At 37.4% G+C, this 20438-nt stretch overlaps 1 long non-coding RNA gene across 12 annotated transcripts in view; it reads left to right on the forward strand.

The window, feature by feature from the left end:
* LOC139439036 (uncharacterized) overlaps positions 1 to 20438 on the forward strand; it is a 172003-nt gene that overhangs the window by 144299 nt on the left and 7266 nt on the right. For 8 of the 12 annotated variants that reach the window (XR_011648853.1, XR_011648854.1, XR_011648847.1 and 5 more), the window contains 3 exons: positions 17288 to 17434; positions 18933 to 19074; positions 19695 to 19901. This is a non-coding gene — a long non-coding RNA (uncharacterized lncRNA). The remainder of the gene's footprint in view (positions 1 to 17287; positions 17435 to 18932; positions 19075 to 19694; positions 19902 to 20438) is intronic. The other 4 variants (XR_011648855.1, XR_011648857.1, XR_011648851.1 and 1 more) reach the window with 1 other exon arrangement.

Consider the following 20438-nt stretch of genomic DNA (forward strand, 5'->3'; position numbering starts at 1 on the left):
TTTCATTTTCTTTGAGCTTCTTTTGGAACATCAAAGGAGGGTCGATACCACACACACCACTTATTGTCCTATCCACTGCCCAACTGCTAATCAAATCTCTCACCTATCATAGCTGACGTCAGACTCCTCACTTTCAACTCTCCATCAAAAACTCTCCTTTTTTGTTTCCCCTCTTTTTCCTTTTGCTTCTACTAATGTTCCTTTCTCCTCATCAGTCTTTTCTCATTTTGGACTTTCTCTTTACAAAACATCCAAATTTTACTAGGTCTAGAAGATATTAAGGAGAGGGGGAAATCTGAGCAAGCAATTCTAAATTTTTCGTAGGGGTGAGGGTAAGGGAAGAGGCAGTTACTAAGTTATTAAAGCTATGCATTTAGGAATTATCTTTGGCTTTCTGATTTCTTCTTAGATCCAATATCTAATAAATTACAGCATCTTGATGATTTGGCCTTCTAAATCTTGAAACAGAAAATAGAGAGTTTCAAGAATAAGTACAGTGATATGAAATCTTAGCTGACCTTACCAAGAGCAGTTCCATTGGAGTGAGTGGGAGACATAGTGCAAAGAGTTGAGTACATGGTAAGGTGAGACCATGGATTAAAGTGAGTGCAGACAACATTTTTTAAACATTGTATGAGCAGTAGAGGCGAATAAATATTTAAATGAATGAATTAATGTGCTGTGCTGTACCGTGTTACAGTGTTTTACTTCCATATGCAATGGGCATTACATTAAATTTATTGAGTGCTTACTGAGGATGTAGTTACCAAAATACTGGACTTCCAGGAGGTAATATCCTAATTCCAAGTTGTGAACTTGCTTTATAAGACTCCGGTTTGTTAGCACGGAATTTTCCAAGAACAGACTAGCAACTTGGAGAAGAGTTTATTAAAAAGTTAAGGCAGCAGGTGGGTATTTTCAGTAATAATAATCTTTATGCTCTCTTTCAGTTGTGAGATTCTAATATTTTATGATTTAAATGATCATTCAGGCGTAACGTCCATTTTATTCTCTAAATTTACTGTCATGCTAATCACACTATCAACCTGTAAAGTGATAATACAATTGCCTAATTTATAGACTATCTGGTTTTATTTTGCTTTACTAAGCATATTTTATAAAGTGGAATCTTTAGGTTCAGATACTTGAAGGGAAATCCCAAACTATCTAAAAATATCTCCTAGATCCTGGTCCTTAAAAAGCTTATGTTGTCTTGTTTAATGGTAAACAAGGACTAATAACATGACACACTTAACTCAGTGTTTTTCAAACTTTAAAAGATAGTACCTCCCCGCCTCCAATATATTATGCCACATCAAAATATATTAGCAGGTAAAGGAAGAACTGTCCTATTTACAGCAGGAGCAGGAGGAAAGCGTCCCAGAGTCCTGCCCTCTTAACATCCTCATTGAACTCTATCCAGAAACACACACCCACACTACACACACAGGCCATATTCATATACACACACCCCTCAGGGTTCTGCAGAACACCATTAGAAAAGGTCTAATTAACACCAAGTGCGGTGGTTTGAAGCTGCATGTACCCCGTGAATAACATGTTTTTAAAGTTAATCTATTCCTGTGGGTTTGAACCCATTGTACAGAAACTTTTGATGAGGCTACTTGAGTTAAGTGTGACCCACATCAATCAGGATGGGTCTTAATCCTATTACTTTATATTACTTTATAAATGGAATGAATACACTGAGAGAGAGAAAAAGCCACAGAAACAAGAAACTGAAATCAACAAAATCCGGAGGAAAAGCAAGAGAGCAGAAGTAGCCATGTGCCTTAGTTTGTGACAGAAGAGCCAAGGATTACTAGCAGCTGGTCATTGGGAAGAAAGTATCACTTTAATTAATTTTTTTAAAGATTTCTTTCTTTCTTTATTTCTCTCCCCTTCCCCCACCCCACCCCGATTGTCTGTTCTCTGTCTATTTGCTCTGTCTCCTTTGTTCGCTTCTGTTGTCAGCAGCACATGTATTTCTTTTTGTTGCATCATCTTGTTGTGTCAGCTCTCTGTGTGTGCAGCACCATTCCTGGGCAGGCTGCACTTTCTTTCGTGCTGGGCAGCTCTCCTAACAGGGTGCACTCCTTGCGCATGGGGCTCCCCTACGTGGGGGCACCCCTGCGTGTCAGGGCACTCCTTGCGCACATCAGCACTGCACATGGGCCAGCTCCACATGGGTCAAGGAGGCCCGGGGTTTGAACCACGGACCTCCCATGTGGTAGACGGATGCCCTAACCACTGGGCCAAGTCCACTGCCAAAAATATCACTTTAATGATGCCTTGATTTGGATATTTTCCAACTTTAAAACCATGGGTGAATAAATTCCCATTGTTTAACCTGATCCATTTCATGGTATTTGCTGAAGCAGCCTTGGAAACTAAAACTCCAAGCAAACGATGCGAGATAATTTGTAATTAATTCCCCAAAAGGGTGGTGTTATTCAGAGATTGGATGAAAGAAATTAATATCCACTAGGAAAGTTTTATGGAGAGTGTATTAGTTATCTATTGCTATGTAACAATTACTCCCAAAACTTAGAGACTGCAAAACAATATTCATTATCTTAATAATTTCTGAGGTCAGGAATCCAAGCACACCTTGGTTGGGTGTTCTAGCTCAGAGTCTCTCAAGTCTTCAATCGAGGTCTCAGCCAGGTCTACAGTCATCTCAATGTTCTACTGAGTAGGAACTGCTTCCAAGCTCACTCAGTGGTTTTGGAAGACTTTGGGCTTAGGACTTCATTTCTTTCCTGGCTGTTGGCTGGAGGTCACCCTCAGTTGCTCAGGCTGCCTTAGGGCAGCTCAGAAAATGGCAGCTGGTTTCTTCAGATGAGCCAAGTGAGAGGCAAAGGAAGGAGGGCAAACTATAGGAAGTCAGGGTCTCATAACTTAATTTCAGAGGTGGCTCCCCATCATGTTTGACATATTCTATTCATTAGAAGCAGGTCATTAAGTCTAGCCAGTATTGAAGGGGAAGAGACGACAAAAAGACGTGAGTGTCAGGAAGTGGAGATAAGTGGAATCCATGTTATAAGCTACCACCCACTGCTTCATGGAGTTAGATAGACTTGCCCTCAAATGTTATGATTTGAGAGAAGTTGAGATAAATGAGTGAAAGTTCATTCCAGGCTGATACATTTGTTCCAATTGAACAGTTCCCTGTTAGAACAGGGATTTGGATCCACTTCAGATAAAACTACATGTCCTAAAACAGAATAGTTCCTGGTGGTTCTATATAACATGGTTAATTTAAACTCAAACTTTGTTTTCCATTCAATATTCTCCTCCTTTCAAGGAATATAAAATGTATACATTTTATGCATTTATAGTTTATATTATTTAAGTTCTTAAACCTGAGAAATCTTTTGCTAGTTACACTGAACCAGGCATTCTATGCTCTTTAAATATACTTCAGAACGTTCTCGTTTTCCTTCAGAAACTTAATGAGTATCTGTCTTTTTAAAAATGCTGTGTTTCATGTACCTAATAGAATATTTCACAAGTTCATGTGTGTATTTTGGGGAGAAGAAACAGAGAGTTAATTGGAGATGTGACAGTTTCTCCAGAAAAAACTTGGCATCTTTTTTTTTTTTTTTAAAAGATTTATTTTTATTTATTTAATTCCCCTCCCCTCCCCTGGTTGTCTGTTTTTCTGTGTCTTTTTGCTGCGTCTTGTTTTCTTTTGTCCGCTTCTGTTGTCGTCAGCGGCACGGGAAGTGTGGGCGGCGCCATTCCTCGGCAGGCTGCTCCCTCCTTCGCGCTGGGCGGCTCTCCTTATGGGTGCACTCCTTGCGCGTGGGGCTCCCCTACGCGGGGGTGTTGACACCCCCCTGTGTAGCACAGGCACTCCTTGCGCGCATCAGCACTGCGCATGGGCCAGCTCCACACGGGTCAAGGAGGCCCGGGGCTTGAACCGCGGGCCTCCCATGTGGTAGACGGACGCCCTAACCACTGGGCCAAAGTCCATTTCCCAAAACTTGGCATCTTAATGTGTTTAAGATTCCTTATAGGCTTCCCTATTTGAGGAGTAATTCAAGGCCTTGTTCCTGCCATGATGCTGAGCTCCACAGTCATAGTCTGATAAAAATTCAAAGCCACTGTTAAAGGTACTTGTTTGTCACTTCAGAAAAAAAAAAACAATTATCCAAAAAAACAGCAAAATATAAAAGCAAGCTGCTATGCATTGCATGTTTGTGTGGAATTCAGATAATATGGAAGGAACAGCTGCATGTAATAGGGTAACTGATACTAAGTGATCAACAATAACATGAAACAAGGCACATTTTGAAAGTGAGCTTTCTCCTACATATCTCTTACTATATTCTACCCAAAGGAATTCTAAATACAAGATGATGAAATTCTTCAAGATAGAAGCACTTTAGTATTCATGTCTCAATTTTGTAAGAAGTATTTTCCTAAAACTAAAGGCATGATTTATTAAGGTTTTGCTGCTTCTCATCTAATACTGCCCCAGAAATACCAGGAATCACAGAGCTGGGAGATCATCTTAGGCCTTAAAAGAGTTTTGCCTGTAAGGAGAAAGAGTCTTTAAGAACAGAAACGATTTTGGAGTGGGGAAAAGCCACAAGTCAGGAGTCTTTGGGCTGCCTCACCTCCCCAAGAGCTTTTAGCGTGTTGCAAGGGACCAGCCCATAAATTATACCAACCCTCCTCCACTCCCACTTTTGTCTGAATTTACATTATATGTTCCCCTAATTGGGTTGTTGCAATTCCATCACTCACCTCTAATCCCTACCAGCCAGTTTTGAGTCCCCTGTAATATTGCTGTTGTCTTAATGGGTGGCTCCAGGCTGCCTCTAGCTGGAGACCTCACCACTACCTCTGCTTTCCCACCCCACCTTATCATCCCCCACTCTACCACTATCCATATTCCAGGAAGTGCTTACTACTAGCTTTCTGCTGGACTCTAAAAAAACCTTTGCGGCTCCTTATATTTGCACCGTATTGAAAATTGTCTGCTCAATTATGAAAAGTATTGCCTTGCCAGCCTTCTCTGCTGGGGACTCAATAAAATTTCTCATTTGTTACTCTCCTTTGGAAACTAACACCAAACTATCATATTCACTCTTGAACTTGACTGCAGTGTAGCCTCCCAGCTCCCTATGTTCTCCTTGCCTCATAAGGCAAGGCCTTTCACCATTTTAGCATTACAGCATTTGTGTCCCTTCCTCTATAGAGGGTCAAGCCCCTGCTTAGGGGAGGGCCTGGGTGAGTGATGTCCACCTTGTGTACCATCACGTTTAAGACACAATGCTCCCAGTTGTTGGGAGAGAGCACAGGCCAGTGCCCTACCAAACTTTGTAGACTTCCTGTCTTGCACTATAATTATATAAATTATTCAGGAGAAGAATCCAGGCACTTCTATAATCGTGATTCCTACTGCCCTTAGAGTCCTATTGAGACAGGTTAGTATAGGGAAAAAAGAAAAAGACGAGTCACAGCTGGGACCTGGCAGAGAACATGGCCATGAGACCCCATCCAGAAACCGTTGAGGGAAGGCTGCTACTAAGAACAAAGCTGGAAAGACTCCTCCAAGACCGTGGCCACAAAGTTCCATTTGGGACTCTTTCCACGGTTAAGGGGAAGCCCTAGATAATGCCAAACAGGCCTCCCCGTTGGTCCCCTAAGAGCTAACAGGTGAGGCAACCAATCAGAATAGCAAAGAGGTAGGGTACCTCTTCAACCTTAGGAAAGGGGAGGAGTGAAGATTGACCTTAATAAAGGAAGCCCTCCAACCCCAAATGCTCACTCTTTGCCTGGAGGAGCCCGTATCCACATCTTGGGCGTGTACTTCTGTTCTTTTCTACCATTTCTCAATAAACTTTTTTACTGGCCTAACTAAACTGGCATGTTCTTAAATTCTTTTACATGACATAGCCAAGAACCTAGAGGAACCCAGCATCCCCCAACTTCACTACAGTGGCCATCCCTTGCACATAATTCCTGGAGGACCAAGTCACTCAGGCCCAGTCTGTAAACCATTCTGTTTCTCTTTTCAGTTTAAAGAATAAACCTATAGGGTTAAACACTAAATTTGGTGGCTTCTCGATAGTTAGAAAAGAGTAGTGGATAAAGCACTAAAGTGAAAATGAGTTTGAGAAGGGAGAGTTTGAGAAGGGTGAACTGTAGTTAATAGGAATAAGTCATGGTCAAGGTGAAGCTGGAGATAGCCTTTGAAGGATAAGCAGTTAAATGAGAATGACATCAGGACAGACAGAAGAACAGACAGGGATACGTGATCATACAAATCTATGTGATTTGTGTACCCAATTATAGGCTAACAACACTAACTCTTCCCCATTGTAACTTAAAAAAGAAAACTATGGAGTTACTATGGCTAAAGTATATAAAATGGAGTCAGAGGGTCATTCTGGATATTATTCTTAGGCAAATCTCAGCCAGATTTCATAAACTGCTAAGGAATGCAAAGCCCCAAGAAACAATGTTCCTCAAAACCCAAAGGACATCAGGACACCATAAACAAACCCCAAGTCCTCAGCAGGTATCCACTTGCATGACCTAGACAGAAGTTAAAGGTTAACAACCCTCCCCAGATGGAAGAGAATGTCTTAAACCAAATCTCCTGAGTGGTAAAACTTCATTCCTGTGATCATATCACCACACCCACGTGCATGCTTCTCGTGACCCTAACAGGAACTCTGTTCTTATACCCCATGGAATGTCCTTATACTAAAACCTCTTATATATCACCCCTTATTTTCTCATCTCTTTGTGGAGCACTAACTTCATTTTCTGAACTGCTGCCTTCAGAGTCTCTCCTGTCCATAAGAACCAATAGAGCTTATGCCTTACTAAATGCCAGGTGTGTGCTTTGGTCTTGGGGCCAGGCCAGTGCATGCCCTTCAGGAGCTGGGCTGTAACCCTCAATAACCTATCTAACCCCAATTGGAAGCACAATTGGAGTACCCCAAATATCCACCAACCACAAACGTGTCTAATCTTGTTTTTCTTTAAAAATCCTTGCTTGAAAGTGTCAAGACATGATGCAATTTGAATTGCTACCCAAACCTGTGCTCTCCAATTGCAATTTTAAGACCCTAACTAAATGCCTTTGCTGCCTTGCTGCTTTTTTATTTCTCAGTTGACAATAATAAAAAGAAAATATTTTTTGTTTGTTATTCTTAGAAAAGAGATGTCTTTATAAGTATGCAAACTGTACTGAGACTGAGGAATTGAATGCTTCATAGTAAAAGAAGAGAAATAAGTTAGTTCATGACCCAAGACACCAGTTTACAGGGCAAGTCCATCCTTTTGTATAACCTTTTTTTTTTGGTATTTTTTTAAAAGTCACATGCAAAAATTTGACTTAATACATTAAAAACATTTTTAGAGGGAAGACATTTATTTTACCCATTCTTTTACACTTATAGTTACATGTGTAATTACTTATAGACATGTAGTTACACATGACAGTTTTCTTTTTGTTATTCTAGTGATCATGGATAAGTCACTCATTCTTTCCTCCTCAATCTTCTCTTATGCTAAATGAGGAGAAATGATTTCTCTGGTACCTTCCAGCTCTAACATTCTTGGATTCTAACCTGACTCCTAATGTTTCCTGCTCTAATGGCCTGAATTTTGCATTTTCTATCCCTCTTCCCCACAAATACAGGTCAATAGACATGTAACTATGCAAATAGAAACAATGGGTAATTAATTAATCTAATAGAAGAGGCAGTAAACATCAATAATGGCCTTTTACTTTCCTATGTGAAGACAGCATTCTCATCCATTGCCAGAAGAATGTTAGAGCTGAGATGTCTTTTTACTAGTGCTAATGGAGTTGAGCGCTGCCATTCTCAATTTCCCAACTGGTTTACCTGGATGTTAAAGGTATACACGATAAGAAACTTTTTATTATTTCAGTATACACTGTGCCTTTAGAACAGAGGTAACTAACTTCTGGGGGTTTAATGGCATTATGAGCATTTGAACTGTGTGAATCAAGTGAGCCAGCTAGACTAATGATCTAAGGTCTGTCTGGACAATGGGATTCCTAAGAACATACCTTACTAGTTGAACTACCAAGCTCAAATGACAAAAGGATGTTAAGTAGACATTATCAAGATTTCTAATTTAAGGCATAATTACTGTGGACATAGTTGCTGGTAGCTCTTGACTTTCCAGAATTAAGGAATGGAAGAGTTGAATATTAAGAAGTTTAGTTACCCAGCTGCCAAAACAAATACCATACAATGGGTTGGCTTAACAAAAAGAATTTATTGACTCCACAGGTTCAGAGGCTAGAAGGCTTGCTTCCTTCTTGATGGGTATCTTCTGGCTGACCAGCAATCTTTGGGGTTCCTTGGTTTATCTGTCACATAGCAATGCACATGGTAGCATCTTCTCCTTTCTCTTTTGGGCTCCTCTGACTTCCAACTTCTGGTTTCTCTCCATATAGAGTTTCTTTTACTTATATGGACTTCATGATTAAGGGCCACTCTCATTTAGTTTTTTTTTTTTAATTTTTCATTTATTTCTCTCTGCCCCCCCCCCTCTGGTTAATTAGTTTTAATACACCTTAACTATTAACATCTTCAAAGGTCCTATTTAGAAATGGTTTCACATCCTCAGGAATAGGTTTTGGGACTTGAACTGGCCTTCTGTGGCAGACATGATTCAATCCCCAACAGAAGTACAGGTTCATCAAAAGTTTTCCATTACTGAACTGCTGTTCTAGATTTCTAGTTTATGCAAACAAACTTTTTTTGTCAATCAGAAATGGTCATAATCAGAATTACAAAAATAATGGCCCTCTTAAGGGCTTAGCCAGTGCTGCTAAGTGATTTGGCTCTGGTGATTTTTCAAATCCACAGTCCTATGTGTATATACCTGAGTTTATTGTCTTAAAAAAATAGCTTAATTGGGGAGTGGTTATGGCTCAAGCCATTGAGCACCTGCTTCCCACATGAGAGGTCCCACTTTCCATCCCCAGTACCTCCTAAAAACAAAAACAACAAGCAAACAAATGAAAAAGCCATCTCAGGAGAGCCAATGTGGCTCAGTGGCTGAGTGCCAGCTTCCCACATAAGAGACCCTGGATTTAATCCCTGACCTGGTACCTCAAAAAATATATATATATTGTCCTAGAAGGGAGGCATGTAGAGCAGTTGGAATGAGAACATTATGGAAGACAGATTATCAATTGAGGCAGATGAGATATATATTATAGAGAAGACTGATATGATCACTCCCACAGTTTATTTAGGAAAATTATTTATGACATGGAAAGTGTCCAGTAGAAAATAATTGCAAAATCAACATATATTCTAAATTTCATAAATGAGGAAATCTAGGCTTTGGTCACTATAGAATTTATTTAGCTAACTTTAATCAAATGATCTATATGATATTTTTATAAAATTTGAGGAGATAATAATTCTTTAAAATTAATATATGATGCTATTTATCACAGAGTATTAAAAAATTCCAACAGTGCACCTACAATTGACTTATCAAGACTCAGGAGGTTAAACTAAAATTGATTCCCAAAGAATAATTGGTAGTGTTAAGAACATTGCATACATTTTATGCCCTTAGAGAATAAATCTCCACAATGCAACTGTGTTCTTTGAAACTTACATATTTCTTGTAAAAGAAAAAAATTTTATTCCCTACAAAATCTTAAGAGCAGCACTCAAAGAAAGACTGATAGTGTTTGGGTTATCAAAATTACCCTCAGTTTAGGCTTCCATTAAGGCTTTGAAGACTGGACATTTTCTTAATATGTCATATTGATAATAGGCTGGAATCCTAAAGTCAGTTTATAGTCCATAGGCAAAGTGAGTACCCTGTATGATAGGACAATTTTATAATTGATCTAGTCAAATAACTACTCAAAATTGAGTCTGTAAGATCACCATAAATGCTCTTTCAATCACATCAAATGGGAACATTTTAGTTTTTTTCCTTCAACTCATAACTGGACAAATAAATGCATAAATCGACTATGGCATTGTTGACTGTGGTTGTTGTTTTGTTGTTGTTGTTGTTTACTTCCATGAGGGCCTCTGGGGATACCTTTATTTCTGGGACTGCATTTATACTTCTGCCTTTCCTGACTTTTTTTCCTGCAACGAACAGCAATAGGTTTCTTCTCCCCTAGATTTAGGCAGTGCTGGGGAATGAATCATGTTTCTCATAAACACATGTTCAAGTCTTAATCTGTGTTCCTGTGGGTATGAACCCATTTGTAAATTGGACCTTTGAAAATATTATAAGTTAAGGTGTGGACCCATTTGTGAATAGGATCTTTGAAGATCTTATTTAAATAAGGCCCAATTGAATCAAGGAGGGCCTTAATCCATATGACTGAGTCCTTGTAAAGCAAAGGGGACTCAGACACAGTCAGAGAAAACCACAAGAGGAGACCAAGGAGACAGATCTCTGTGTGGCAGAGGCAGAAAGACAAGCCAAGGAACCGTAAGGACTGTGGCAAGCCCACACGAGAATGTCACAGACTCTGGGACAAAACTTAGTCTGTCTGGATCTGGTTCTTATACTTTTAGCCTCTCGGATTGTGAGACAATAAATTCCTTTTCTTTCAGCCAATTGATTATGTGGTATTTGTCATAGCACTGCAGCCCTGCCTGGAAAACTAAGACAGATAGCCACTTCGTTCCCTCTCTTGGGAACCTCATCTGCTAACATAGATTCGGTGATGCAGAAATGACTCTTTTACTTTGATCTCTCCTCCAGAGGAGCCACAATCTTAAGAGCCATTCATTCCACTCACTGTAGGACTTTGCCCTTATATACTCTGCTAAAATCAAAAAAAGGTATATTGTACTCGAAAATTTGTAATAAGATGTCCAGTAAAAGATAGTCCAAACTAACAACAACAAAAAAATGGTTAGCATTTCTTACCTTACAGAGATCTGCTGTGGGATCTTTCAACTATGCAATTTCAATGAGAATTTAATTCTTCCTTTCTATCACTTCCTTCAATTATTGGTAAATGGCTTGGCACCTGAATTAAGAACTTACTTAATACCAACCCTATAGATGGAATCATAGAGATAAAGAACAATTAAAGCAACACTTAAAGATCAATGATTATGATAATGATCATAATAATTTAATAATTTGCCAATTAGGAAGTATTATTATATATCAAATAACTTCAATTTTCTACTATTATACAAAATAAGGCCAATAAATAATATGGAATTTGGCATTTTTATGTAAGAGGGTAACTTCAGTGTTACAGTTACCACAGGGAATTGATAGAATAAGCTTATGATGGAAGGGTATATCAGTTAGGAGTCTTCCAGAGAAATAGAACAAAGTGGATATATATATTTGTCCTATTTCTCTGGAAGACTCCTAACTGATATACATACATATATATATATCTTCTTATATATATATATATATATATCTTCATATATATATATCTTCTTATATATATATATATATATATATATCTTCCAGAGAAATAGAACAAATAGTATATATATATAGCTATGCCTATGCCTATGTCTACTTATATAGATATACAAGCACATATCCTCCATATATATTTTTAAATAAAGGGATTTATTTTAAGGAAATAATTCACATGATTGTGGAGACTGACAAGTACAAAATTCATGGGAGGTGGGCAGGCAGCAGGCTGGAAATTCAGGCAAGAGTTAATGCTGCAGTCTTAAGGCAAAATTTATCCTCCAGGAAACCTCAGTTTTTGCTCTTAAGACCTTTCAACTGATTGTCTGAGACCCACTCTCTTGAAAGTATTCTCCTTCATATAAAATAAACTGACTGTAGATGTTTACCACTTTCACAGAATACCTTTACAGTGATACCAAGATTAGTGTTTGATTAAATAACATGGTACTGTAGCTTAGTCAAGTTCCACATAAAAATAACCTTTACCAAAGGTATACCTGTTCCTTTGAATATAATGCAAGCACATTTAATGGAGAGGAAGAGTTGCATTTGGTTTGCCATTTCTCATTTTTGACACTCTCCATCTTACTCCCTCTCTTCCAGAAACTCTTACAGTTCCTTGAATGTCCCAAACTCTTTCTTGGCTCATGGTGTTTATACATGCTGGTCCCCATCCTATCTGGAAAACCCTCATTCATACTTCAAGCCTTAATATAATTGCTGCTTCCTCAGAAAGTCCTTTATTCGCCCTCCCAATTTAGATGATTTCTCATTATTCTTCTGTGTTATACCTGTTATTGTTGTTGTTTTTCACCTTAGCTCTTATTAAAAAATTTTTTAAAATATATTTCTTTGTATATGTTTGTGCTATGACCTTATCTTACAGTACAATGAAAATGCCATGAAGGTAGGGACACTATTTCACCCTTACAACCCTAGTGCCTAGCCCTAGTGCTCAGTAAATGTTTATTGAATGAATGAAAGTGTTAATAACAGTGGGAATTTCAAATTTCTAAAGAGTTCCTGAAAGATGGTTAAAGTGGTACATAAGATAAAAATTTTTACCCTTTTTTTCCTGAAAATCTCATTCCTCAAAGACTTAATGAAACAACATGGGTATTTCTATCCTTCAGACGGATATTATGAATAAGTACTTTTTTAGTATATTTGGAAGAATATAGTATTAGAGAGGGAAGAGATTATTAAATATTGCTATAAAAGTATTTTCACGGACTCATTTGTAAAATGGGAACAATAGTGTCCTTCTTTTATCCTGGAATGTTTTTAAAGGTCAAATAAACTAAGAACTCTAGAAACTATAAAGCCTTGTCCAATCTCATGTAACATGGTAAATTGTTACATGAGATTTTGGAATGGACATTTTTCTATTCATAAAAATAATAGATATAAGCAAAATAACAAAATGACTTCTAAAAATAAAAATAAAACAGGTTGGGACATTTTATTTTAGCACAGAAATAATAACCTTCAATCATAGAAAATTAAATTAAATTAAAATTGAAGGAAAAAAAAGAAAATTTCCTTACTTTTATCACTTAGAAATAATCACTTTTTGCATTTTGTTAATAATTTTACATTTAATTTTTGTCTTTACTAGCAAAATCATGTCATTTTATGAAACTGCTTTGTAATCTTTTCTTTTCACTTGATATTGTTCTTAATGAATGAATAATGTATTTCTAAGCTGAGCTTCCTAATCATTTTGCATCTGTTCATTAGTCCAGTAAATGTCTATTGAGCACTTACTCTGTATACAAAGTATCATGTTTGGTGCTGGAGAAGACATGGCGGTAAAGACAGAAAATTACCCAAAATTACTCCCTTAAACACTTAGATCTAATAGTGATAAGTGCCAGGAGAAGAAGTATGTGCTGTGAGTACATTTAATGGGCCATCTGAACTAGTTGGGAACATATTTTGAGGAGGCATATTTTGAGCTGGAATTTGAAAGATGAGGAGAAATTAACTAAGCAAAGAGCCAAAAACCTGGCATTTGCAAAGAGCTTAATGACATAATATACATGATTTGTGGAATGGGAACAGAGTTTGGAACATCATTAAAAAGAGAAATTCTGAACACCTCTTGAAAATAATTCCAGTGAAAGAGAAACCAAAAGAGAAATGTTAAAGAATCCAAAGAACAGGGAGTTATTTCATACTCAGATTTTAGAAGAATATCTAAAAATTATGAAAAAAGAGAGAAAATCTTATTATTCAATGATCAGTCCAAAAGTTACCCAATTCGGGTTACCCTCTCTGATCTCCTAAGCAGTATTCAATTTTTATATCAAATTGAGTTTGATATAGTTGTCATTCCCTACCTTTTGGAAATAAACTACTGTGGGCCTTGGTAGAATTATTGCATTAGATCCTGTGAATGCAAATATATGGCCCACATACTGTCTTTATAGATGTGTCTCTCTGAATTATTTTTACATGTATGTAGAAGAATGTTTTGATTAATAAAATAAAATTACATGTAAAAGTATGAATTCTCCCTCACAGCTATTCCATCCAAATTCCTTTTCTAGATAAGTCACTGATCCCTAGTTTATCCTCCCTTGTACCATAAAGAACTTTGTTCCTGGCTCATCAGCCCAGTCTCCAATATTCTTTGTATAGTCCTTAATGAAATTCAGTCCTAACATCTTGGCATCTTAATTATTTGACCTACTTTCACCTGGTGATCATGGCATTTCTCTTAACTGCCATTCATTGCTTATCTTCACCAACAACCAAATCTCAATTTCAAATTCATATCCTTCTACGATGAGCAGAGATATATATAGACCGAGCATTCTGTTTTGGAATCTCAGAAACATATGAATTCAGGAATACCTATGTTTAAATTTACATAGTAATTGAGGACTTGCAAAGCATCTTTTCCTGCATTATCTCCTGAGGTCTTTCATCGGTATCTCTCATCCAGCCCTTCTTTCATCTCTAATAACTGATGGAGTTGAGGTTTTAGTTCATATCCCTGGATTAGAATGATAGCATACCATCAATATGATCACTTGAACCTGCCCTGAATATCAAAAGTTAGGCACAAATTTCTGGATATTTCTCATAATTCATACGTAGCAGTTTGATACGGTTATGAATTCCAAAAGTAGATATTGGATTATGTTTGTGATCTGGTCTGTACCTGGGTGTGATTGAGTTATGATTGGGGCTTTGATTGGGCCACGTCAGTAGGGTGTTGAGTCCCCACCCCTTAGTGGGGTGGAATAAAAGGCATGAAAAAGGACAGAATTAGAGGGTTTTTAATGATGGAGTTTTGATGTTGGAGTTTGATGCTAAAATCTTAAGATGGAGTCCCAGAAAATAAGCACACAGAGGAAAAAGAAGCAAGCCTAGGAAGAGGGGAGCCCTGAGCCCAGAAAGAAGACAACCTTAGGAAGAGAGGAACCCAGGAAGCCTGAACCCTGGCAGATGTCAGCAGCCATCTAGCTCCAACATGTGGAAATAGACTTTGGTGAGGGAAGTAACCTATGCTTTACGGCCTGGTATCTGTAAGCTCTTATCCTAAATAAATACCCTTTATAAAAGCCAACAGGCTTCTGGTATCTTGCATCAGCAAAATATCCTTTGGCTGACTAATATAAAACAACTTTTTTCAAGAATGTGATGTAGAAATTACACTTCTGGATATTGAAACATGGAGATGACCCAAAGAAAGGGAATAAGGGAAAAGGGAGTCTTAAAAGGTGAGAAGAATATAACAATTATAAAGGTGACCCATATATTGCTACAATTTGGGGAAACTGATTTGGGGATAAGATGTTAAAATGTTCCTACAGTTTGTTATACTATCTTATAACCTTAAAATATCATTTAAGGTGCTGAAGTTCTATTCTACATCTTCTCCGGCTTAGAGCCAGAAAGACTTCATTAAAAGATTCTCCATGAATGTTGATCAGTGGGTTATTTATGCAGATTCAACTATTTCAATAACAGCATTAGACACTACCTAAATTAATCCCTAAATAAAATAGTTTAATTTATAATTGCAGAGCGATATCTTGAAACTCAAGATAATACTGAAAAGTGTGTGCATGTGTATGTTTATTTTTATTTCCAAATTACAGACAGGTGAGATTTTAGTGACATTCTGCTAGCAATTTATTTATTCATTTCTTTGGTCATTCAGCACATATTTATTGAAATCCCTCTTTTTACAGATACTTGACTAAGATCTTGGGATATACAGATGAAAAGATACATTCCTAGTTTCCAGTCTAGGTGGTGGATTGATGGGAAGCAGACAATCCAAACAGGAATGGCAACCCAGAATCTTTATTATTACACCAGAGGCATTATAGGAAGAAAATGCAGGCACAATGCTAATGTAATATAAAGGATTTCAAGAGAAGTTTCATGGAGAAAAGACCATAATATAAGATCTAAATTATGAGTTTGAGATAGCAAACCCAAGATGGACTTTAAGAATGGGGTGAAGAGAATGCATAAACCATATCTTAAAGATTTCTTTAAGGTATGGTTTATGCACAAGCCAGCCTGTGAGAAAAAGGTACTTTTGAGGTGAATTAAGAATGTGGTGATACATGGGAAAATATAAGTAGTATACTTTATCCTTTTTTTTAAGGAAATACCTGGGATTGTACCCAGGACCTCATATATGGGATATGGACACTCAACCACTGAGCTACATCCACTCCCCAATGAGTCTTGGTTTTTTTGTTTTTTTGTTTTGTTTTGTTTTTAGAAAGTACTGGGGGTTGATCCCACTACCTTGTACGTGGAAAGCAGGTGCTCAATCACTTGAGCTAGATCTGCTTTCCACAAATGTAATTTATGGACTATAGTTAACAACACATTGTACCTTTTTTTATCCAAAGCAAAGTTGGTACTATATTAATTCCAAAGTGAAAAAAAAGAATATGGGTCTTGGTTTTGTCAGACATGAATACAATTGAGCATTTTTTTTATTAATAAGGAAATCTTGACTATGTCATTTAACTAATTTGAGTTCATCTGTATATCTTCCTGAACGCTAGAGGAACAATGAAGTTAGCAGTTGTAAAAGTGCCCGAAAAGGAACTTCTTAGGAGTAATGCTTCCATAACTTGTTGAGCTGCCTTTTTCTGTCCTTTTATTTTTGATAATTTGAAGTAAAGTTGTTTTTTTTTTAAAGTTGCATTTGAGGAACCAAATTTGACTACTTTAACTCCAGTATGATGTTTGCAGAATGGAAAGACATGAGCTAAAAGAAGCAAGAGGATTTTGGAGAGTCTTGTAAACCATATTAAGGAGAAGGCATGGGAAGCAGTTGAAGGCATTTAAGTAGGATTTTGGCAAAATTCCCCCTGGCTTAAATGTTTTCCTTATATATTTGTGTGCCTGGTACACTACTGATTGAGGACTGCTTCAACTTATCTTGCTTACTCCAGATGCCTCCCTCATTTCTTGGTGTTATACACTGCATTTGTCATAGGTTTTCAGAAGTACTTTGTAGACATTTCTTAATTAATTACTCTAGGAATTCTATATTTATTATTTAAATATTAATGTTGGGGCAACATAATAAACTTCGAAGTAAAAGAATTTAAGGGGAGGAGGCTAAGACATAAAGGTGTCAACTAATTTTGCCTAATTATATTGGCCAAAGGAGGCTAATTAGCGTAACATGTGAAACCATCTAAGCAGGGAAATATGATGGTTCTCTAAGGCCTCAGAAATTGCAAATCAAGCATATTTTAGAATTCAGGTAATATAGAATCTGAGTAAAAGTTTGTTAATTGTAACTTAGAACAATTAAAACACCAACTCAGGAGTTTTTCTTTGCTCTTCTACCAAAAAGGTTGGAGTTTGTTGTGCCAGGAGATTGGTGATTTGGTAGTTTGCTCTGGAGTCTGGATTTGGAGCAAAGCTGAACCCTCAACTTCAGTCACACGAGCAGTAATTCAGGCGTAGTACACCACAAACTCTGTGAGCACTGAAAACCTGGGTAAGCAGCCTGTTTTCTACTTCAATAGTAACTTTTTCATAGTTAGTTCAGTTCTGGGAAACATGAGTTTCGTGGGATGCCCTGTAACTTCTGAGATAGAGAATCACTCATTAAGCTAACTAACTCCTGTCCTCCTCTATCAATGATATATTCTTTTTCTTTCTCAGGATTAAAATTTAATATGCTTGGGGTGTCTTCAACCTCCTTTACTCTCATAATGAAGAAGGGAACACAAATTGTTCATTCTTCATGGTGTAACATTTCTGTTCTTCCAGGAGTCACCCTAGTTTACAGACATGTTAAAAACCCCTGAAATACTGCAATGTCTTCCAGATGGAGGGAAAACATAATAATAACTGTATTAAAAATTGAAACACTTTGGTATAGAAGCAGCAGACCAACTCTGTGTTGATTCACTTAGCACTGGAGGCTTGAATATCAAAATTGTTCCACTATCAGGCAACCTCAAAAGGGAGCAAATCTCCCAGATGATCTTACGATGGGGAAGCAGTAGAATAGATTTCAGCATTGAAAATGTAGTTGTGTTTGAAACTGAAATTCTTTGATTATTTAATCAATGCAGTGAAGACTTCTATATTGCTGTCAATTCTTCAGTTTCCCAACAGATTAGTGGAAAATTCAGAGTAGAACTAAATATATAAAAGGAAAAGATGTAAACATGCTCAGTGATATTTTTAAATAACTTTTGGCTTAAAGCGTCTTATTTGGGTACTATCTTTAGGACAATTAAAATTAAGCACATATGCTCATCCATCTGCTTTATAATATCCTGGTAATAATACTCAGGATTTATATCAATTTTCATTTGGTTAATCCCCATGTTCCTATTTTACAGAGGACCACATTTATTCTATATTCTGAAAAAGTACTTTTATTGAGAGCTCATGGAAAATTAATAAAAGTCTTGAAATTAAACATGTCCAAGAATTCTTACAACATGCTAAACATGATAAGCAATTCTAAATGTCAGGTGAGATGTTAAGTTTACAGCAGCAAAAGTAGATGAAAAAGAGGTTTGTGGTCAATTAGTGAATGTTCATTCTGCATAGAGGTTTAAAAAATGAAGAAAATCAACCGGAAAATGGTTTCTGATTTCATATTTGTCAAGGAATATTTCCTCCCCCTTTTAAGTATTTAAATTGGGACCTATAAATGCAAGGCACCGATCTTTGTTGTGGTGAGAACTTCATGTTCTAGTTCACTTATTTGATTTTTAATATATATTGAATGCATATTGTGGTGGAAGTCACAACACAGTGGCAATTTCCCGGCACTCACCGACCCCCACTCCTTTTTCTATTTTGTACAGATGTTTCAATATGTTTCCATTCTGAAGCTCAGGGGAGATGTTAGGTCTAATGGAGTAGATTTGACCATACTTTAAACCCAAAATAGGGAACAAGCAGCTCCAGCTGCTTCTCAGGGCAAGAACTCTCAGTGGCAAGCCACTGGGTTATGTAAATACCCCTGTCCTCAGGCAACACAGATTGTCTCTCCTTTCTGATGCAAAGTGGGGCATGTGGAGCTGCCGTCCTTCGACCCTGACCTGAGCAGTTGCCCCCCAGAAGACCGGCCATGATGGGATCTCTTCCCCTGCTCTGTTGGGCCCTGTGTGCGGTGTAAGTTGTAAAGTAGTCATTTGCTTAAAGTCTTTGTTGTGCATGTGTAAGCCTGTGTTCCATGACATATACAGAAACTGACTCCACACATACCATATACCAGAATATACAAAGTGCATAGGAACTTGGTTATCTTTCACGTGAATTCCTGCAAAAACCTTCTGGACCCTTCCTAAAGCACTGGTCACTCAAGTACCCTCTCCACACTGCCACCAGAGTTGGTCTTTAAAATACAAGTCAGAGTACATCACCACCCTAGTAAACTTTTTCATTATTCCCATTAGTAAGAGAATGAAACTTAAATACAATTTTCACCATGTGCTTGCATTTTCAGCCCTGTACATTCGGTTCCAGTCATAACACGTTTTCCTCCTAGAATTTCGAGCAAAATTGTATTCTTTGCCTTCGCACATACTATTTCCTTGATCTTGAATACTTTTCCCTTCTTTTTCTCCCTTTGCTCTAGGCAGTGAAATAAAACTTGAACACCTCCCGTTGACATAATTCTTATTTCTCATAAAAGCATTTTTTTTGGTCAAGAATGAAAGAGCTGCTTTTTATTGTGCTATTTTTCATAACCCAGTTTGTGTTCATTCTATGATGCTCTTCACTATTTATAGATACTTTGGTGACAGTGGAAGGAGTCAGAAGAGAAGACCAATGAGTATGAGAAGAGGGTGGTATGTAGAAGAAAGTCTTCCTGAAGAGGATTACATACAAGAGTGTGAAAAAATATCAGGGGTTCCCTCAAATGAAGCTTCCAGCCTTCCTTGCCAGTGCAGACGGATTCCATCACTCAAGAGGTTAAACAGCTCACTCCTCTTTAGGTTAAGATCTTACAGATATTTTTACCTGTTTTAGTCTTTTTCAGAACTTCTCTTCCATAGAGAATCACGAACATTTGTTATCTAGCAATATAATTAGTTTCTTATAATTCCCTCTTCCACATTACCCTGGTACTTCTTGAGGTTGACAAACACATCGGAGACCATTTTGTGCCCCATTGATAATGGTAGACCTTGCTTCCACAGGAACTGATGGAAAATAGTAACAGTGGTTTCTCTGTGTCTTGCATTGCAATAGGCACTGGACTGTGAAGGAGAACAAAACAGTTAAAAGCTCTTCCCTCATGGAACTTAGAGTCAAGTGTATGTGTCTTGGGGTTTGGTCAGAACGTTTAAAAGTGAGGACCATAGAGGGAGACAAATATTACTAATAACTAGAATATATAATATGATGACTGCTATTGTGAAGTTTATACAAATGCCATGCATACAACTACTTTGCCTTAAGGAATAACTAGATGAAATTTAAAAAACATGGTAAAGGAAATATAATCTATGGGAAAACACAGAAAGGCATGG

Source organism: Dasypus novemcinctus, chromosome 5 (assembly GCF_030445035.2).
Source record: "Dasypus novemcinctus isolate mDasNov1 chromosome 5, mDasNov1.1.hap2, whole genome shotgun sequence".
Classification (NCBI taxonomy): Eukaryota; Metazoa; Chordata; class Mammalia; order Cingulata; family Dasypodidae; genus Dasypus; species Dasypus novemcinctus.